This window comes from Pocillopora verrucosa, chromosome 1 (genome assembly GCF_036669915.1).
Source record: "Pocillopora verrucosa isolate sample1 chromosome 1, ASM3666991v2, whole genome shotgun sequence".
Taxonomy (NCBI): domain Eukaryota; kingdom Metazoa; phylum Cnidaria; class Anthozoa; order Scleractinia; family Pocilloporidae; genus Pocillopora; species Pocillopora verrucosa.
In genome coordinates, this window is record NC_089312.1 from 95301 (window position 1) to 117249 (window position 21949).

A 21949-nucleotide genomic window follows, 5' to 3' on the forward strand; every position below is an offset into this window, starting at 1 on the left:
GGGGTGGGGTTAGGATTTGGGCGAGTTTTGGGCCTCCAGGGTTGTGGTTAGGGTTGGGGCTAAGGTTTGGGTTGGGGTTGGGGTTGGGGTTGGGGTTGGGTTTGGGGCTAGGGTTGGGGCTGGGGTTTGGGTGAGGGCTGGTGGTAGTGTTGGGGTTGGGTTCGGATGTAGGGTTGGATGTAGGTTTGGGGTTAGGGTTAGGGATAAGGCTTGGGTTAGGGTTTAGGCTGTTTTGTTTTGGTGTGGGGTTTTGAAATTTCAGAAAGGATTTAGGGCTTTGGCATTTTGCTTGGGGTTGAAGGTTTTTTGATTTGGTTTAGGGTTTGGGGTTGAATGATATCGGATTGGGCTGAAGGTTTTTGGGATTTGGCGGAGGATTTTTTTTTCTGGGGCCTTGAGATTTAGGTAAGGGTTTGTGGTTTAGGGTTTTGGGATTTTTCCTAGGGTTTGCGATTGAGGGTTTGTGGATTTGATTCAGAGTTTTGGGTCTTGGGTTTTTTGATTTGGCGTAGGATTTGGCACTTAGGGTATTGGTATTTTTCCTAGGGTTTGGGGCTTCGGGTCTTGGGATTTTTCTTAGGGTTTGGGTTTAAGGTTTTAGGATTTGGCCTAGGGCTGGGGGCTTAGGGTTTTGGGATTTGGCCTAGGGTTTTGGGATTTGGCCTAGGGTTTTGGGATTTTGCGTAGAGTTTTGGGTTTGGGGGTTTGGGATTTGGCTTAGGGTTTAAGGTTTTTGTCTAGGGTTTGAGGTTTGGGGTTTTGGGATTTGGCCTAGGGTTTGGGTCCTAGGGTTTTGGGATTTGACTTTGGGATTGGGGTTTAGGGATTTTGGATTTGGCTAAGGGTTTGGGTCTTTGTGTTTTGTGATTTGGCTAGGGGGTTTTAACCTTAAGATTTTGGGATTTTGGTTGGTGTTTTGGATTAAGGGTTTTGGGATTTTGCTTAGTGTTTTGGGGTTAGGGTTTTGCGATTTGGCTATGGGTTTAGTGTTTTGGCCCAGGATTTTAGGCTTAGGTTTTTGGGATTTGGCTTAGTGTTTGGGGCTTTGGGTTTTGGTATTTGCTTTAGGGCTTAGATTTTTGGATTTTGCTTAATATTTTGGGTTTAGGGTTTTGGGATTTAGCTTAGGGTTTTGACCTGGGCTTTGGGGCATAGGGTTTTGGGATTTGTCTTAGAGTTTTGGGTTTAGGGATTTGGGATTTGGCTTAGGGTTTGGTGCTTATGCTTTTGGGATTTGGCTTGGGGTTTGGAGTCTGGGGTTTTGGGAATTGGCGTAGGGTTTGGGTTTAAGGTTTTGGGATTTGGCCTAGGGTTTGGGGCTTAGGGTTTTGGGATTTGGTTTAGGTTTTTGGGTTTAGGGCTTTGGGATTTGGCTTAGGGTTTGGGTCTTACGGTTTTGGGATTTGGCTTAGGGTTTGAGTCCTAAAGTGTTGGGATTTTGCTTAGTGTTTTTAATTAAGGTATTTGGTTTTTTGCTTAGAATCTTGGGGTTAGGGTTTTGCGATTTGGCTAAGGGTTGAGGGTTTTGGCGTAGGGTTTGGGGCTTAGGGTTTCGGGATTTGGCCTAGGGTTTGGGGCTTAGGGTTTTGGGATTTGGCTTTGGGTTTGGGGTGTAGGGATTTGGGATTTGGCCTAGGATTTGGGGTTTAGGGTTTTGGGATTTGGTCTAGGGCTTAGGGTTTTGGGATTTTTCTTTGTGTTTTGGGATTGAGCTTAGGGTCTTGGCCTAGGGTTTGGGGCATAGGGTTTTGGGATTTGGCTTTGAGTTTGGGGTCCAGGGATTTAGGGTTTGGGTTGTAGGGTTTTGGGATTTGGCTTGGGGTTAAGGATTTTGGGATTTGGTCTAGGGCTTAGGGTTTTGGGATTTTTCTTTGTGTTTTGGGATTGAGCTTAGGGTCTTGGCCTAGGGCTTGGGGCATAGGGTTTCGGGATTTGGCTTTGAGTTTGGGGTCTAGGGATTTTGGATTTGGCTTAGGGTTTGGGTTGTAGGGTTTTGGGATTTGGCTTAGGGCTTAGGATTTTGGGATTTGGTCTAGGGCTTAGGGTTTTGGGATTTTTCTTTGTGTTTTGGGATTGAGCTTGGGGTCTTGGCCTAGGGCTTGGGGCATAGGGTTTTGGGATTTGGCTTTGAGTTTGGGGTCTAGGGGTTTGGGATTTGGCTTAGGGTTTAGGATTTTGGGATTTGACTTAGGGCTTATGGTTTTGGGTTTTGGCTTAGAGTTTTGGTTTACGGTTTCAAGTTTTGGGTTTAGGGATTTGATTGTAGGTTTTAGGGTGTGGGGTGTTGGGTTTTGCTTTAATGTTAGGGGTTTTGGCTTAGGAATTTGGGATTTGGATTTTGGGTTAAGAGTTTTAGGTTTAGGATTTTCGTTTGAGCTTTAGGGTTTGGGTTTCGTTTTGGGGTTTGGTTTTATGGGATTAGGTTTGAGGATGTAAGGTTTTTCTGGTGTAGGCATGTGGGTTTAGGGGTTTTGGGTTTAGAATATAGGGTTTTGGGATGTGGCTTAGGGTCTTGGGATGTGGCTTAGGGTTTTGGGCTTAGGGTGTTGGTTGCTTAGGGTTTTACGTTTAGGGTTTGCGTTTAGGGTTTTGGGATTTGGCATAGGGTTTGGGGTTTAGGGTTTTGGGATTTGGTCTACTGTTCGGGGCTTAGGGTTTTGGGATTTGGTCTACGGTTCGGGGCTTAGGGTTTTGGGATTTGGCTTAGGGTTTAGGGATTTGGCTTTTGGTTTAGGGTGTTTGGATTTGGGTTTAGGGTGTTTGGATTTGGGTTTAGGGTTTTGGAACTTGGCTTAGGGTTTGGGCCTTAGGGTTTTGGGAGTTGGCTGAGGGTTTGGGGCTTAGGGTTTTGGGATTTGGCTTAGGGTTTGGGGTTTAGGGTTTCGGGATTTGGCTTAGGGTTTGGTGTTTAGGGTTTTGGGATTTGACCAAGGGTTTTGGGATTTGGCTTAGTGTTTTGGGCTTGGGGTTTCGGGATTTGGCTTAGGGTCTTGGTTTATGGTTTTGGGATTTGACTTAGGGTGTTGGGTTTAGTGCTTTAAAATTTGGCTTTGGGTTTAGGGTTTGCGGATTTGGCCTAGGGTTTGGGGCTTAGGGTTTTGGGATTTGGGTTAGGGTTTGGTGTTTAGGGTGTTAGGAGTTGACTTAGGGTTTGGGATTTAGGGTTTTGGGAGTTGGTCTAGGGTTTGGGGTTTAGGGTTTGGCTTAGCGTTTTGGGTTTAGGGTTTTGGTATGTGACTCAGGGTTTTGAGTTTAGGGTTTTGGGATTTTGCTCAGGGCTTAGGGTTTTTGGATCTGGTGTAGGCTTTTGGGGTTTTGCCAAGTAATTGCTTAGGGTTGCAAGTAATTGCTTTTGGGGTTCTTTTAGGGTTTGGGGTTTGGCCTAGGGTTTGGGGTTTGGGGTTTGGGGTTTGGGGTTTGGCCTAGGGTTTGGGGTTTAGGGTTTGGCTTAGTGTTTTGGGTTTAGGGTTTGGCTTAGTGTTTTGGATTTAGGGTTTGGCTTAGTGTTTTGGGTTTAGGGTTTTGTGATTTGGCTTAGGGTCTGGGGTTTAGGGTTTTGGTATTTGGCGTAAGGGTTTGGGTTTAGGGTTTGGTGATTTGGCTTTGGGTTTTGGGAAGTGGCTTAGGGTTTTGGGATTTGGCCTAGGGTTAAGGTTTAGGGTTTAGGGTCTGGCTTGGCGTTTTGGGTTTAGGGTTTTGTGATTTGGCTTAGGGTTTCGGGGTTTTGGGGTTTTGGTTGAGCGTTTTAGGTTTAGGGTTTTGGGATTTGGCCTAGGGTTTGGGGCTTAGGGTTTTGGGATTTGGGTGGGGGTTTGGGATTTAGGGTTTTGGGATTTGGCTTAGGGTTTGGTGTTTAGGGTTTTGGGATTCGACTTAGGGTTTTGGGATTTGGCTTAGTTTTTTGGGTTTAGGGTTTCGGGACTTGGCTTAGGGTTTTGGTTTAAGGGTTTTGGGATTTGGCTTAGGGTTTTGGGTTTAGTGCTTGGGGATTTGGCCTAGGGTTTGGGGTTTAGGGTTTTGGGTTTGGCTTAGCGTTTTGGGTTTAGGGTTTTGGGATTTCGCCTAGGGTTTTGGGTTTAGGTTTTTTGGATTTGGCTTATGGTTTTGGGTTTAGGGTTTTGGGATTTGGTCTAGGGTCTGGGGTTTTGGGTTTAGGGTTTTCCTTAGCGTTTTGGGTTTAGGGTTTTGGGATTTGGCTTAGGGTTTTGGGTTTAGTGCTTGGGGATTTTGCCTGGGGTCTGGGGTTTAGGGTTTAGGGTTTAGGGTTTTCCTTAGCCTTTTGGGTTTTGGGATTTGGCTTAGGGTTTTGGGTTTAGGGTTTCGGGATTTGGTCTAGGGTTTTGGGTTTAGGGTTTTTGGATTTGACTTAAGGTTAGGGATTCAGTGTTTTGGGATTTGGCCTAGGGTTTGGGGTTTAGGGCTTAGTGTTTAGGGTTTAGGGTTTTCCTTTGCGTTTTAGGTTTAGGGTTTTGGGATTTAGCTTAGGGTTTTGGGTTTAGGGTTTTGGGATTTCGCTTTGTTTTTTTGGGTTTAGGTTTTCGGGACGTGGCTTATGGTTTTGGGATTTTGTTTTGGGTTTTGAGTTTAGTGCCTTGGGATTTGGCGTAGGTATTTTGGAGTTGGCTTAGGGGTTTTGGTTGAATGCCTTGGGATTTGGCCTTAGGGTTTGGGGGTTAGGGTTTAGGGTTTTGCTTAGCGTTTTGGGTTTAGGGTTTTGGGATTTGGCTTAGGTTTTTGAGTTTAGGGTTTCGGGATTTGGCCTAGGGTTTTGGGTTTAGGGTTTTTGGATTCGACTTAGGGTTTTTGGATTTCGCCTACTTTTTTTGGGTTTAGGGTTTCGGAACCTGGCTTACGGTTTTGGTTTGAGGGTTTTGGGAGTTGGCTTAGGGTTTGGGGTTTAGTGCTTTGGAATTAGCGTAGGGTTTTGGGTTTAGGGTTTTTAGAGTTGGCTTAGGGTTTTGGGTTGAATGTTTTGGGATTTGGCCTAGGGTTTGGGGTTTAGGGTTTAGGGTTTAGGGTTTTTCCTTAGCGTTTTGGGTTTAGGGTTTTGGGATTTGGCTTAGGTTTTTGGGTTTAGGGTTTCGGGATTTGGCCAAGGGTTTTGGGTTTAGGGTTTTTGGATTCGACTTAGGGGTTTTGGATTTCGCCTAGTTTTTTTGGGTTTAGGGTTTCGGGACTAGGCTTACGGTTTTGGTTTGAGGGTTTTGGGATTTAGCTTAGGGTTTTGGGTTTAGTGCTTTGGGATTTGGCTTTGGGTTTAGGGTTTCGGAATTGCTCAGGGTTAGGGATTTAGGGTTTTGGGATTTGGCAATGGGTTTCGGATTTAGGGTTTTTAGGATTTTGTCTAGGGTTTGGGGTTTAGGGTTTAGGGTTTGGCTTAGCTTTTTGGGTTTAGGGTTTTGGGATTTGGCCTAGGGTATTGGGTTTAGGGTTTTGGTATTTGGCTTAGGGTTTTGGGTTTGTGGTTTAGGGTTTTGGAATTTTGGCGTAGGGTCTGGTGTTTAGGGTTTTGGGATTTGGTCTACGGTTCAGGGCTTAGGGTTTTGGGATTTGGTTTAGGGTTTAGGGCTTTTGGGATTTTGGCTTTGGGCTTAGGGTGTTTGAATTTGGCTTAGGGTTTTAGGATTTTGGGATTTGGCTGAGGGTTTGAGGCTTAGGGTTTTGGGATTTGACTTAGGGTTTGGGGTTTAGGGTCTTGGATTCTGCTTAGGGTTTGGTGTTTAGGGATTTGAGATTTGAGTTAAAGTTTTTGGGATTTGGCGTAGTGTTTTTGGGTTTAGGGTTTCGGGATTTGGCTTAGGGTCTTGGTTTTAGGGTCTTGGGATTTGGCTTAGGGTTTTGGGTTCAGTTCTTTGGAATTGGCTTTAGTTTTGAAGTTTCGGGATTTGGCCTAGGGTCTGGGGCTTAGGGTTTTGGTATTTGGGTTAGGGTTTGGATTTAGGGTTTTGGGATTTGGCTTAGGGTTTGGTGTTTAGGGTTTTTAGGATTTGCTTAGGTTTTGGGATTTGGCTTAGTTTTTTGGGTTAAGGGTTTCGGGACTTGGCTTAGGGTCTTGGTTTAAGGGTTTTGGGATTTGGCTTAGGGTTTTGGGTTTAGTGCTTTAGGATTTAGCTTCGGGTTTAGGGTTCGGGATTTGGCTTAGGGTTAGGGATTTAGGGTTTTGGGATTTAGGGTTTTCGGATTTGGCTGAGGGTTTGAGGCTTAGGGTTTCGGATTCGGCCTAGGGTTTGGCGTTTAGGGTTTTGGGTTTTGCTTAGCGTTTTGGGTTTAGGGTTTTGGGATTTGGCGTGGGGTTTTGGGATTTGGCTTAGTTTTTTGGGTTTAGGGTTTCAAGACTTGGCTTAGGGTTTTGGTTTAAGAGTTTTGGGATTTGGCTTTGGGTTTTGGGTTTAGTGCTTTGGGATTTGGCTTTTGGTTTAGGGTTTCGGGATTTGGCTTAGGGTTAGGGATTAAGGGTTTTGGAATCTGGCTTAGGGTTTGGGATTTAGGGTTCTGGGATTTGGTCTAGGGTTAGGGTTTAGGGTTTTGGGATTTGGCTTAGGGTTTTGGGTTTAGGGTGGTTGTTGCTTAGGGTTTTAGGGTTTGGGTTTGGGGTTTGGGGTTTGGGGTTTGGGGTTTGGGGTTTGGGGTTTGGGGTTTGGGGTTTGGGGTTTGTGGGTTGGGGTTTGGGGTTTGGGGTTTTGGGTTTGGGGTTTGGGGTTTGGGGGTTTTGGGTTTGGGGTTTGTTGGTTTGGGGGTTGGGGTTTGGGTTTGGGGTTTGGGGTTTGGGGTTTGGGGTTTGGGGTTTGGGGTTTGGGGTTTGGGGTTTGGGGTTTGGGGTTTGGGGTTTGGGGTTTGGGGTTTGGGGTTTGGGGTTTGGGGTTTGGGGTTTGGGGTTTGGGGTTTGGGGTTTGGGGTTTGGGGTTTGGGTTTGGGTTTGGGTTAGGGTTAGGGTTTGGGTTTGGGTTTTGGGTTTTAGGGTTTGGGGTTTGGGGTTTGGGGTTTGGGGTTTGGGGTATGGGGTTTGGGGTTTGGGGTTTGGGGTTTGGGGTTTGGGGTTTGGGGTTTAAGGTTAAAGGTTTAAGGTTTAAGATTTAAGGTTTTGGTTTTGGGTTTAGAGTTTACGGCTTTGGGTTGGGTTTTGGGTTTTGGGTTCTGGGTTTGGGTTTTGGGGTTTTGTTTTATGGGTTTAGGATTGAGGGTCTAAGGTTTTTCGGTATAGGTTTGTGGGTTTAGGGTTTTGAGTTAACAGTTTAGGGTTTTGGGTTGTGACTTTGAGTTTTGGGCTAGGGATTTTGGTTCAGGGTGTTGGTTGTAAGGTTTTGGATTTAGGGTTTAGGGTTTAGGGTTTGGGTTTAAAGTTTTGGGTGTAGATTCTAGGTTATTGGGTCTCGGGTTTTTGTTTAGGGTTTGGGTTTAAGGTTTTGGGTTTTGGGTTTAAGGCGTTGGGTTTAAGGTTTAGGGTTTTGGTTTAGAGTTTTGGGTTTAGGGCTTTGGGTTTGGGTTTTGGGTTTCGGGTTTGGGTTTTGGGGTTTGGTGTTATAGGTTTAGGGTTGAGGGTTTTACGTTTTGGGTGTAGGCGTTTGGTCTTAGGGTTTTGGTTTAGGGTTTTGGGTTAAGGGTTTAGAGGTTCGGGTTTTGTACTAGGGTTTTGGATTTAGGGTCTACGGTTAAGGGTTTGAGATCTTAGGTTTTCGTTTTGGGTTTTCGATTTAGGGGTTAGGGGTTAGGGGTTAGGGGTTAGGGTTTTCGGTTTAGGGTTTGGGTTTAAAGTTTTGGGTGTAGATTCTAGGTTATTGGGTCTCGGGTTTTTGTTTAGGGTTTGGGTTTAAGGTTTCGGGTTTTGGGGTTTGGGTTTAAGGCTTTGGGTTTAAGGTTTAGGGTTTTGGTTTAGAGTTTTGGGTTTAGGGCTTTGGGTTTGGGTTTTGGGGTTTGGTGTCATAGGTTTAGGGTTGAGGGTCTTACGCTTTGGGTGTAGGCTTTTGGTCTTAGGGTTTTGGTTTAGGGTTTTGGGTTAAGGGTTTAGAGGTTCGGGTTTTGTACTAGGGTTTTGGATTTAGGGTCTACGGTTGAGGGTTTGAGATCTTAGGTTTTCGTTTTGGGTTTTCGATTTAGGGTCTTGGGTTTAGTGTTTTGGTTTAAGGTTTTGGTTATTGGGTTCTGGGTTCTGGCTTTTTGGTGTTGGGTTACTGGTTTAGGGATTTGGGCCGTGGATTTAGGGTTTTGGGTTAAAGGTTTTGGAGTAGGGTTTTTGCTTAGGGTTTAGGGTTTAGAGTTTTGGGTTTTGGCTGTAGGTTTTGGGTTTTGGCTGTAGGTTTTAGGGTGTTGCTTATTGGGTTTTAGTTTAGGGTCTCTGGTTAGGGTTTTGGGATTTGGGTTTAGGGGTTTGGGTTGAGGGTTTTGGCTTTGAGGTTGAGGGTTGTGCTGTAGGGTGTAGGGTTTAGTGTTTTGGGTTTAGGGTTTAGGGTTTAGGGTTTAGGGTTTAGGGTTTAGGGTTTAGGGTTTAGGGTTTAGGGTTTAGGGTTTAGGGTTTAGGGTTCAGGGTCGAGGGCTTAGGGTGTTGGGTTTTGGGTTTTGGGTCTCGGATTTGAGTTTTGGGGTTTGGTCTTAGGTTTATGGTTGAGTGTTTAAGGTTTTACGTGTAGGCTTCTGGGTTTAGGGTTTTGGGTTTTGGGTTTTGATTTAGGGTTTTGGATTCAGGATTCAGGGTTTAGGGTGTTGGGTGTTGAGTTTTTTAGGGTTTTCGGTTGAGGATGTTGGGTTTTGGGTCGAGGGGTTTGGTTTAGGGTTTTGGGTATAGGGCGTAGGGTTTTGGGTTTTGGCTTAGGGTTTAGGGCTCTGGGATTTGGCTTTGGGTTTAGGGTTAGGGTAAGGGTTCATGGCTTTGGGTTAAGGTTTAGGGTATTGGGTTTGGGCTTGGGGTTTTGGTTTAGAGTTTTTGTTTTAGGTTTAGGACTTAGGGGTTTGGGTTTAGGGTCTTGGGTTTCGGTGTAGGGATCTTGGTTTTGGGTTTTGAGTTTTGGTTTAGAGTTTTGGGTTTAGGGTTTAGGGTCTAGGGTCTAGGGTCTAGGGTCTAGGGTCTAGGGTCTAGGGTCTAGGGTCTAGGGTCTAGGGTCTAGGGTCTAGGGTCTAGGGTCTAGGGTCTAGGGTTTAGGGTTTTTGGACTTGGGTTTCGGTTGAGGGTTTGATTATGATATAGGGTTTTGGTTTAGGGTCTTTGGTGTTGGGTTTTGGGTTTTGGGTTTTGGGTTTTGGGTTTTGGGTTTTGGGTTTTGGGTCTTGGGTTTTGGGTCTTGGGTTTAGGTTTTAGGGTTGAGGGTTTTGGTTTAGCGTTTCAGGTTAAGGGCTTAGGGTTTAAGGTTTAGTTTCAGGGTTTCTCGTTTTGGGTTTAGGGTTTAGGTTTAAGGATTAGGGTTTTGGTTTAGGGTTTCCGATTTTGGATTTTGGATTTAAGGTTTTGGTTTAGGGTGTAGGGTTTATGGTGTTGGGTTTTTTGTTTAGGGTTTAGGGTCCTGGGTTTTGGGTTTAGGGTTTAGGGCTTAGGGTTTTGGGTCTTGGGTTTTTATTTAGGGTTTTGAGTTTAGGGTTTTGAGTTTTGGTTTAGGGTTTTGGATTTAGTGTTTAGGGTTAGGGTTTAGGATTTAGGGATTTGGGCCTTGGGTTTTTGTTTAGGGTTTTTTTTAGGGTATGGGGTTTTGGTTTAAGGTGGGGGTTTTGGGGTTTTGGGTTTAAGGTTTAAGGGTTTGGTTAAGGGTTTTGGGTTAAGGGTTTAGGGTTTTGGGTCTTCGTTTTTCTTTAGGGTTTACAGTTCAGTTTAGGGTTGAAGGTATTGGAACAGGTGTTGGGTTTAGGGCTTAGGGTTTGGGGTTTTTGGTTTAGGGGTTTGGAGTAAGGGCTTACAGTTTTGGGTTTTGGCCTTGGGTTTTGGTCTTAGGGTTTAGGGTTTTGAGTGTAGGTTTTAGGGTGTTAGTGTAGGTTTTAGGGTTAATGTGTTGGGTGTAGGTCTTAGGGTGTTGGGTGTTGAGTCGGGTTTAGGTTTAGGTTTAGGTTTAGGTTTAAGTTTAGGGTTGAAAGCTTTTGAATTTAGGTTTTGGATTGAGGGTTTTGGGTTTAAGGTTTAGGGTTAGGGTTAGGCTTGGGTTTTGGTGTAGGGTTTAGGGTTTTGGTTTAGGGTTTTTTGGTTTTGGGGCTTTTGTAGAGAGTTTTGGTTTTAGCTTTAGGGTTTTGCTTAGGGTTTTGGGCATAGGTTTTAGGGTTTTGGGTCTTGGGTTTTGGTTTAGGGTTTTGGGTTTTAGGTCTAGGGTTTTGGTTTAGGGTTTTGGGTGTAGGGTTTAGCGTTTTAGTTTTTAGGGTTTTGGATGTAGGGTCTAGCGTTTTGCTTAGGGTTATGGATAGGGTTAGGGTTAGGGTTTTGGGTTGAGTGTCGGGTTGAGTGTTTCAGTTTAGGGTTTTAGGTGTAGGGTTTTGGTTTAGGGTTTTGGGTGTAGGGTTTAGCGTTTTAGTTTTTAGGGTTTTGGATGTAGGGTCTAGCGTTTTGCTTAGGGTTATGGATAGGGTTAGGGTTAGGGTTTTGGGTTGAGTGTTTCAGTTTAGGGTTTTAGTGTAGGGTTTTGGTTTAGTGTTTAGGGTTTAGGGGTTTTTCTGAGTCTGGGGTTTAGGGTTTTACTTTAGGATTTAGGGTTTGGGGTTTGGGGTTTGGGGTTTGGGGTTTGGGGTTTGGGGTTTGGGGTTTGGGGTTTGGGGTTTGGGGTTTGGGGTTTGGGTTTTAGGTTTAGGGTTTTGGATGTTGGGTTTAGCGTTTTGGGGTTTTGTTGTATGGGGTTGAGTGTTTAATGTTTCTGCTGGAGGCTTCTGGTTTTAGGGTTTTGGTTAAGGTTTGTGTGTTAAGGGTTTAGATGTTGGGTTTTGTTTTAGGGTTTGGGTCTTGGGTCTTGGGTCTTGGGTCTTGGGTCTTGGGTTTTTGTTTAGGGTTTTGGGTTTGGGGGTTTGGGTTTATGGGTTCAGGGTTGATGGTTTAAAGCTTTTGGTGTAGCCTTCTGGGTTTAGGTTTTTGGGTGTAAGGTTTAGGGTTTAAGGTTTTTTCGTGGGTTTTGGTTTGAGGTTTTGGTTTAGGGTTTTTGGTTTTTGGTTTTTGGTTTTTGGGCTTCGGGTTTTGGATTTTGGGTTTTGGGGCTTTGGGTTTTTGGGTTTGGGGGCTTCGGGTTTAGGGTTTTTTCTTGGGTTTTGGTTTAGGGTTTTGGTTTTTGGTTTAGGGTTTTTGGTGTCAGGTTTTGGGTTTTGGGTTTCAATTTTGGGTTAGAGGTTGTGGATAGTGTTGGGGGTTGAGTTGGGGTTGTGGCTATGTTTGGGCTTGAGGCTATCCTTTGTGCTGATGTTTTGGTTGAGAATGGGGTTTGGGTTGAGGTTTGTGTCAGAGTTTGGGTGGGGCCTAGGGTTGGGATGGGATTTTTGTTTGTGCTTCGGGTTGGAGCTGAGTGGGCCTTGTGGTTTGGGTTCAAGCTGGGGTTTGAGATCTGGTTAGGATTAGGTTTTGGGGTGGTTTTAAGGTTGTGGTTTGTGTTGGTGTTTGTGTCGGGGTAAGGGTTGGGATTTGAGTTGGGGTTGTGGTTGTTTGGGGTTGAGGCTTTCCTTTGTGCCAGGGTAGGGTTGAAGTTGGGCTTTGGTTGAGGTTGTAAGTGTGGTGTGAGTTGGATAATTTGTTGAGGATTAAGTTTGGGTTGGTGTTTGAGTTGTTTCCTTGGCTGGGGTTGGAGCTAAGGATTGGTCTCGAAAAGGGGTTGAGTTGGTGTATGGGTTAGGGTTAAGGTTAGTGTTGAGTTTAGGGAAAGGGTAGGAATCGAAGACCGGGATGAACTTTTCTTTGAAGTTGTGTTTCCTGCTTTGGTTACTATTAGGGTTTGAGTTTGTAATAGGGTTTAGGCTTGGGATTTGGCTCGAGGTTGTAATTAGGGTTTGTGGTTGGCTCGGAGTTTGAGTTGGGGTAAGCATTGGGTTCGGGTTGCTTTTGGAGTTTAGGTTTTTGCTAGTGGTTGGGCGTGGAGTTGGGTTTAGTGTTTGTGTTTGAGGTAGGGCTTTTCCTTAGGACTAGATTAAAGTTTTTCTTAGGGTTAGCTTAGGGTTTTGCTCAGGGCTAGCTTAGGATTTTCTTTTAGGTTAGCTTAGGGTTGCTTAGAGTCAAAATTAGCGTAAGGATTAGGGGTTTCATTTGGGATTGTGGTTGTCAATGAGGTTAGAATTACGGTTTTGGTTGGAGTTGGGATTTGGGATGGGGTTGGGGTTTAGGTTGGTATTTTGCTTAGGGTTTCGGTTTAGGGTGAGGTGGTATTGGGTAGGGGTTATGGTTTGTGTTCGAGCTTGGGTTGTGGATGGGGCTGGGGTTTTCGTTGGGGCTGAGGTTAGGTTTAGGGTGGAGTTGGATTAGGGTCAGGGCTGAGGTTGGTGCTGGTATGGGGGTTTGTCTAGGGTTGGTCTTTGGGTTGGTTTGGGGTTTAGCTTTTATTTGTGGTTGGGCTCGGGCTGGGTTTAGGGGAAGTGTTTGAACTTGCGGTTGTGATTCAGCTTTTCGTTTTGTTTGGTGTCGGGGTTAAGGTGGGGTTAAATTAGGGCTGGGCTTCAGTTGGTTTTTGTGTTGGGGTCTTATTTGGGATTGAAGCTCGAGTAGGTCTTAGGGTTAAGACTATTTTTGGGACTGGGCTTGGGGTTAGTTTAAGGATCGAGGTTTGAGTTGGTGTTGTCGTTGTTGTTGGGAGTAGGGTTAGGGGTTGGGCTTTGTTGGTTTGCATTGAAGCTGAGGTTGGGATGGGAATTTCAATCGGGTTTTGGTTCGAGCGGGGGTGGGGTTTGGAGTTGGGGCTTCTTTTTTTGGATTGTGGTTGTTCGGGTTTTAGTTGTGGCTTTGGTTGTGGTTTATGGTCAGGGTTGGGGTGAGGCTAGGGCTTGATGTGGTGTGGGGCTGAGGGTTTGGTTTAAGGTTGGGTTTGTGGTATGAAGCCTGGGTTGGTGTTGGAATTGGGATCGAAGTTGGAATTGGAATTAGGGTTAGGGTTAGCTTTTGGGTTGGTGTTGGGGTTTGGGTTTGGGTTTGGGTTTGGGTTTGGGTTTGGGTTTGGGTTTAGCTAAGGGTTATGTTTGGTGTTGGGATTAAGGGTTGGAATTTGTGTTAGTGTTGTATTTATGTTTTGGGTTTCGTTTAGATTTGAGTTAGAATTAAAGTTGAGATTGGGGATTGAGGAGGGGTTGTGGCTGGGGTTTGGGATTTTTTTGAGTTAGGGTTGTGGATTGGGATGTGGTTGGGGTTAGATTTTGGCTTTCTGGTGTTGGTTTCTGGGTTTGAGTTTTGGTTTGGGTTTGGGTTGTGGTTTGGGTATGGAATTGAGTTAGGTTAGGACTTAGTGTTGGTTTTGGGGCTAAGTTTTGAGTTAGGGTTAAGGTTGGTTAGGGGTTGAGGTTGGGGCTTAGGCTTAAGTATGGGTTTAGGTTCGAGTTTGAGTTGTGGTTGAACGTGGAGTAAGGACTTTGGTGAGGTTTGGGTCTGGGGTTTTTGTTTGGGTTTTGGTGAGGTGTTGGTTTGGGGTTTGGGTTTTTTTTGTTTGGGGTCGGGGTCGGGGTCGGGGTTGGGGTTGGGGTCGGGGTTGGGGTTGGGGTCGGGGTTGGGGTCGGGGTTGGGGTTGGGGTTGGGGTTGAAGTCGGGGTTGAGGCTGGGGTCGGGGTCGGGGTTGGGGTTGTGGATGGGGTTCTAGTTGCGGTGAGGTTCGAGTTTTGTGTTGGTGCTTGGGGATGGGGTTGGCGTTGGGGTTTGAGAAGGAGCTGGGTTAGAGTTCAGCGTTAGGGCTTTTTTACAACTATTTTTAAAAGTATGAACGTAATTAAAACTTACCAAAACGTTTTTATTGCCAGTTTCTTTGCCCAGAAGGTACTTGCGTTGATTCTCGACATAATAAAGATTTGTCATAACTTTAGTTTCCCTGACGAGAAGGACATAATAAGAATGAATATAAACTCAGACAGGAAATGAGAAATATTTTCAATTTTGAAGTTCCGTAAAAATGAAAAATCATTCATAGTTTTAGAAGGAAAAGAAAACGAATTAAGTCTGGCACTGTAGTTTTTTTTCAATCGACAGTCTCAATAATTTTGTTCGGAAATCATTCTCACGTTTACAATTTGGCATCTCTAGCCTTTTTAATGATAGATAATGATCTTGCCATCATCTCTACTGCATATCTTAACTTTTCTTCGTTTTACGATGGACGATCAAAAATTTCAAATGTGCTATCTGTAAAACAAACTTCCAACACACTCATTAGGTTTTCATATGGAACACTACATTCTCTGGGAATATTTTTGACTACTGGTACGGTCTCTGATAGACTGGCTAACAAGTTTTCTAAGTTTCAACAATCTCGTACTCTCACAGAAAGCAAACAAAATACCACATGAATGGAGGGTCAGTTGATCATATTCTGTAGGCATTACTCTTTGCATCACAAAACAAGTATATCCATATTATTTCCAAGAGTTTCCATCAAATAAAAGAATCTGGAATGCTTCAATTATAGGTCACGCTAAAAAGGGTTCTGTAGGAGCCAAAAATGTAAATTAGGGGAAGAACCAGGGGTAAGTCAGGGAGTTCAAACCCTCTCCCTCCCCCATCATCTGATCTGTGCTTTTTTAACAACCAGTATGACCCCTTAATTCTACACTGAGTAATTCAGTTGTGGGCCATGCTACGCCACAAGCAATATTTTAAAATGGGTTTTTTCATTACGAGAACCGCTTACACTTTACAAATAAACAAGATTGGGCCAACAAATATCAGAATTCAACCAAGTCGCAAAACTGTACCCAGCTACAATATTTGATAATTTGAGTATTTCACATTATTCAGTCTCTTTATCTGCACATCATCCTCTAATTGATCTGACAATATGAAAAATTTTCATAAAAAAGAACGCGTTTCTTAAAAGATGAAGGAGGATATGAATTTTCAACGTCACTAAACTTTCATACAACAGTGACAAAGTTTCAAACAAAGGAATCGCAATTCCATCAAAAAAGCCGGAAAGCTTAGGTTTATATGCATTAGTTTTCTTTTTCTGGCCTAGAGTCGATGCAGAACAGGAGTAGAAAGGGAAAAGTTGACCAGAGACTTAAAAATATTGATTTGCGTAGAAATTCTGGATCCAAAGAACTTAATTTCCTCAGGGACGCTCGCAAATCATTTGCTAAAATGATTGGAACTGGAAAGAAATCTGGTGTGTCATCCAATTATGAAATAATACTCTTCTCATCAGCCAGCGTTCCAATGCCAAACATATACCATCCAAAAGGATATGGATAGTTATGTTGAGGAAAAAAAAGCGGTATAGGGCCCGATAATGTAACCCACTTTGCAACGCATTTCATTCAAATTTCCCATTCTTGAATCCGACTCTTACATGACCAATTTTTAAATTATCTTTTACAATAAATGTAAAGAAAATATTAACTGCCGTTTATATATCAACTATTAATTGTTGTAGGCATTGTGTGAACAGGAGGTCCTAAAGTAAACACTTCGATAACCCCCCAGGAAAGAGGGTAGGGGGATAATGAAGGGCCCCTGAAGAATGAAGTGGCAGTCGATTTGCAAGACACAAGATATTGAAGCAATTTTATACAACTGTTATGGTTAATAGATCTAATTTCGGTAAGTTGAATTCTTCCTGATGAAGTCAAGCTTGAAGTCGACTTGCCTGTTGTTGAAGAGAAGAAGATCGGTTTTTTTAAGTTATTTCACATGGCGTTTCAGAAAAATTCAAGTAATAAAGTCATAGGCATTATTTCTTTTTGGCTATGTCGCACGCTGTCTTACAAAGTCTTTAAGCGAAGTTTCACTGGTTGATGTTGCACACTTATATTTTACACTCAGGTTGCTTATTCATCTTCAATATGTAAATCATAACCTTAACTTTATTAAAATACTGCAAAAATTTGCATATGAAAATGTAGGCAAGGAATCTCACAATTTGCCATCATTAACTGTGTGGCAATTGAATTACATGCTTATCGTCGGCTGGCAGTTAAAGGAATGGTTTTTTTGGGTAAAATAATTGTTACATTTTGTATTGGTACGAAATTCTGCCTCCGTTTATCCTGGAACAAAAACCATTTACCCCTAACTTAAACCCAAACCCAAATCAAAACTTAACCCAAGCCCACACACAAACCCTGAACTTAACCCAAACACACACCCATACACCCATGATGGTTGAGTTGGGGTTGGGGTTGTGGTCGTGGTATTGTTCAGGTTGGTAATAAATTTACGAGTACTGCTTTGGTTTTCAAAAATCTAAATGGTATTTGTTAAGTGATTGTTTTGTACTTGATTGGTTCGAATTTGGCCATGTATCTACTCTCTAGTCTATGGCTAATTGAAGACAAACACTAAGTCAACCAAAAGTAGAAGTATTATAAAGAAGTAAATGACACTTATCTGATTAATTTAGCGATACTTGTATTCCACGTGCTTAGCGACTGATCTTGGAGACTTATCAATTAAAAACAATGAGAGTTTTTCAACCAATGTGTTAAAGTAAATAAACTGCCGTGGGTGGAAAAAAAATTCTCCTATAAACACTTAAAATCACGCACGGTTTAACAAGCAAAAGGAACAATTGACTGAAAGCCTGCTACCGCTGATAGAAAAAATCTACATAATAGATACAACTTTAATTTATGTACATACCCTCTCGCAAGATATCCAGCACCTCCTTACTCAGAAGGGGATCTTGGTTCTTAACCACCTGTTTCTGTCTTTGTATGGTAAAATTTAGGGGCACATTCTGTTGTGACCCTGCCCAGTCATACACCTCCTTTCATTTAAAGAAAGAAATTTCTTTAAAAAAATGTCTTTAATACGAAGTGTGACTAGGAAAGAGACAAAATAGCCTGCAGTGGGTGGGTGCTCCTTTCCTTTAGAAAGTGGGTTGCCTTCTTAACTAGAATTAGTGGTATGAAGCTGGCTTTTCTTGTCATGTATTGAGATGAAGAGGATTACAGATATTTGGTTAAACTGGAAATCAATACAACTCAGTTTTATTTCCTCTGATCAAGAAATATTTATCAAAGAAAAGAGGAAATTAATACTTGTAAGTAAGTGACCATGTAGATATATAAAATATCTATACATCTTGAATAAAATTTATTTTCATAAATCCTTAGAAGAGAGAGATAGAAGCACTGTGTTTATCATTCCAATAATTGATCTTAAAGGATATTCATCTTCACTACTCATACACAAGTTATTGTAAATACCTGGAAAAGGGCAGTTGCCTTGAATTTGCATTTCAGTCGGTACTGCCACACGGTAGGATTATCGTTATGCCCTCTTTGTCCTCATGCAGTACCCACTGACCCCCTACCTCTCACCTATCAAGTTAAAAGGGAAAAATATTTTTTATGTCTTGTTATGTTGAACTCCCCAGACTTCATTCTGAGCAGAAAGAAGGGGGGAATTAAAACACCAAAGAGATCTGTTGGCCAGAAAATAGCTGCAGCAATTATCCAGTGATTCTGAAAGGTTGCCTTTACGAGTAATACTAGGGGGCTATCTACAGAGTCATTACTTTGACTTCAATATTCTCTATTCGTGAGGATGTACACTTTTACCTAATTTTATTGAAGGATTTTTTTCTTTCTTTTATCCACTGATTGGTCTTGTAGTATGTAGGCAATATAGGAAATTATTGTTTTCAAGACATGTCATAAGAAGTTTTTCCCCTACTCATCACCAAAGACACTAGCACAACGTTGTAAGATTTGATTAGCAGATTGGGTTAACCCTTTCACTCCCAAGATCTAATTAGTAATTCTCCTTACTATCTGCCATACAATTCTTATGATGTTAGTTCAGAGAATTTGGTATTGGATCAACTAATAATCCCATGATTGATATTTGTCTCTATTCTCATCACCTGCCTGCTTGATATTGTATTGATATTGTAAGGAGAAATTCTGTCTTGGTCACTTGTGGGAGTGAAAGGGTCAACACTCCAGGACATACTTCTCCATGTTCATTGGCCTGGCTTTTCTGCCTACATAAACTTATACTTTCATCATTCATTAATATCAAAACATTATGAATTGGCTTTAATGGGGTGTAGCATATTGTAGAGATATGTTTGAGACATGTTAGAGATATGTAATATTATACTATTCACCTCCACGTCTATCCTAGTGGTTTGATCCTCCTTGTCATTGTGGACTTTCACTCTCTTGCTGACAGAAAAATATTTGTTGAAGTGAAGATTGATGACAATTATTTACCAGTATTTCCCTTAATTTCATTGTTTTGTTAAATGAAAATTAAGAACATAGAACAATTGAAAATGTACAGGTATGGAACCTTCCACACATACCTTATATTTCCTCAGGCTATAATAGTCAATACAAACCTTATCAAAGGTGAGATTTAAAAAGACTTGTAGGGGCTCCAACCTAGCATAGTTGTCATAAAGCTCCCTCTCACATAGGAGCACCTCCTCCACCCTGTCAAGTCTTCTTAATGTAACTTCGATTTCTCTATGAACACTTTGACTCAAATCTACAACTCAAGGGTACAGTGGATTTTCTGATCAGGCTAATGGATTCTTACTGTTACTTGCCTAATGGATAGGCAGTTTTTTTTAAGATTCATTTAAATTACAACATTTTGGGCCAGTAAAAATGACTCAAGGGCTAGTACATGCTAGTCACAGCTTGCCCTTCAGGGCGAGCAGTAATGCTCACTCTCTTTCCAATCTGAACTAACCAAAAAAGAACGAAGCCTAGCAAGCCATTGTAAAACCTGTGTTGAAGAAATCCTGTCTGTTTAGGGCTTTCACCCAACTATTTATGTGTCTCCTTAGAAATGCAACATGTACTGTTAGTCTAGGTTTAAACAAGTAAGTTGTATCCAAGTGATTATAATTTGATAATTTTTGCAATACATTTGGTTCCATTTTTGTGAAAATCATGTTGGGAAACACAGTTTTTTCACCCCTTGTGTGTATCCTATATACCTTTCCAATTAACAGTACCTTTTCCATGGTTTTGACAAACAGCTTCCACTAAGCTGAGGTCTTCTTGAAGGACACCAGCTACATTTAAATGTTTTCCCATTAAAACATATTGATGTACTGTACACGAAATAATTGTCACCATACAGCCAGTGCAGCAATCAATGAGAGTAAAGATGATATACCTATAAAAATTAACGTATTTATACTAATCCACAAATAAAGTCTGATGGTTACTAAGGCATACATATCTAATGATGGTACAATTTAGAACAAGTGGGTTATTGTATCAATGGGTGATACCTTGAGGTTGGTCATCTGCAATCCTACAATTTCAGGCAAATCATTATCTTTTAAATGTATGCGCATCAGTGCAAATAAAAATTGCTACTGACAGTTAAACAAGGAAACAATCACAATCATTACAGGTTGTTTAGTTTGATGTCATGTTTCAGTTAGGGATGTTTAAACAAGTTCTTGGTATCAGGCCATGAGTATCATAGTTTTCATGAATCATTCATGACCTGGAATATGGTAGAGGATTAAATTTAACCAGCTACAGCCTCAAGATGTATACACCCACTTACCTTCATGCATGAATTGCTGCAGTTGGCTATATTCTCTCAGGATAATAAACATAAATATTGTTAAGGTGTGTGCTGGATATCACTAATTAAAGAACTGCCATTCAAATCAACTGTGCATGTATTTCTTCAGTACTGTTGTTTGTTTTGTCCCATGTAGTGTATGGAAAGAAAAAATTACTTACCTTCAATTTCTGAAGTGGATGACACAGTGCACTGGGCTGATGAAAGGGTCTGGTTTGATTGGGTTGATGGAAGGTTGAGGTTAGGTTGGGCAAGTGGAGGGGTGGGGCTGGGGTTGGGGTCGGGGTTGGGTTGAGCTAGTGGGGGAGTAAAGCTGGGTTGGGATGATTGAGGAGTGGGGTTAGGTTGGGCAAATGGCAGGGTGGGGTTAGGTTGGGCTACAGGAGGAGTGGGGCTAGATGGGACTAGTGGAGGATTGGGGTTAGGATGGGAAAGTGGAATGGTGGGGTTAGGTTGGGCTGGTGGAGGGGTGGGGTTAGTTTGGGTTGGTGGAAGGGTGGGGTTAAATTGGGCTGGTGGAGGAGTGGGGTTCGTTAGGGCTAGTAGAGGATTGGGGTTAAGTTGAGCAAGTGGAATGGCAGGTTAGGTTGGGTTAATGGAGGAGTGGGGTTAGTTTGGGCAAGTGGAATGGCAGAGTTAGGTTGGGTTAGTGAAGGAGTGGGGTTAGTTTGGGCAGGTGAAATGGCGGGGTTAGGGTGGGCTAGTGGAGGAGTGGGGCTAATTTGGGTTAGTGGAGGAGCGGGATTAGTTTGGGCTAGTAGAGGAATGGGATTAGGTTGGGTCATTGAAGGGAAAACACCTGCACTGGTTTGCCTAGGGACTTTTGTCTATTGGTAACCAGTAAAGTATTTTGAGATTTGGGATATAAAATGTAGATGGGCTTCAAACTCCACAATTGGCCAATTTTGAGGACATAAGTCAATAGTAGGGGACTATTACATGTAAGAAAAAAATTTTAGAAATGGGGGAGAGACAACTTCTATGGCATGAAGTGGAGGACATGAGACCAAACAGTTTCACTGGAATGAAGAGGACTGAGAAAGAAAGACATTATGCTAATAATTTTATGTAATAAAAAGCTAAGTCACTGACCTGGATTTGTAGGCCACAGGAAAATTTTCTTTTGCCTTGATCCTCCAAATAATTCCATCAGCTTTACACCATCTTGGAGGGCAGTCACAACCTTTGACATGACATGTCCTCTAAAGTATGATGCAAATAACTCTAACCTGGTGTAAGGAAATATTTGGGATTGTTATCATCATATCATAACAATTCATTATATTGTAGTTTTGAATGGTAGTCCCTCACTTTACTGGAAATTTCCTTAAACATTGCACTTGCAGAAATTACACATAGGTAACATTTGCCTGAAAAAGGTAGAGACACTAGAACATACTGCCATCATAGGGGCCAATATTCTTTAACCCTTTAACGCCTAGATCTAAATTTGCAAGTCTCCTTACTGTCAATCATACAATTCTCATAATATTAGTTCAGAGAACTAAGTATTGGATCAACTACCGGCCGATAACCCGCAGGTAATCTGTTAATTTTTCCACAAACAGTTGTTGGTGCAGGTTATAGGAAAGTGCGGGTAATACAATAATTTTTAAAGCTTCCAGTGTAGTTAAAAACGATAAACAGGAAAAAAACAGGTGATGAGATACACTACAGATACTCTTCAAAAAACTTGTGCAATAACTCATTTATTTCGTGCAGATTGCTTATTATAATAAGAGACTTTACTGCTCTCGATGAAAACCGATGCAAATCGAAAACATACAAAACTCGATAACATAGCGTTTATCTTGTTCGTACTCTTACTTTCTTACCTTGTCAATTTCACAGGTTGTTTCTTTGTTAAGTTAAAAAAATAATTAATTCTCACCTACACGGGAAGTGAACTTGAAAATAAAAGAATTCAACTACTGTGAAAAGACTGGCTTCAGGGCAATTCAAATGGAAAATGATGCTAACATGTTCATTTCGTGGCGCCGCATAATTAATTAGCGCGACAGAATATTCGATGCATCAGAGAAATTTTCTTAGCTTGAGTATTTTCCAGTTTCAAGCGATTTCTCCGACTCAGTAGATCTCGTGATATCGATTCTTTTAGAACAGATTTATACAATTGGTACCATTCTCAATGAAACAGCGAAGACAAAAAGTGTGAAAATTTATTAATTGCACGCTAAAGGATAACATGTCAAAAAAAACACTGAAGGAACTTTGTACGAGTCGATGATTTTTTTTTTGTTTTTGTGTGCGGGGTATCTGCCAGTGCAGATAATCTGTTGAAATTTTTTTCTCGTTATTTCCTAA

General features: G+C 42.2%; 1 pseudogene; it reads right to left on the reverse strand.

The window, feature by feature from the left end:
- Positions 1-10429: 10429 nt before the first annotated feature.
- On the reverse strand, positions 10430-20816 carry LOC131799245 (uncharacterized; annotated as a pseudogene).
- Positions 20817-21949: the final 1133 nt, after the last annotated feature.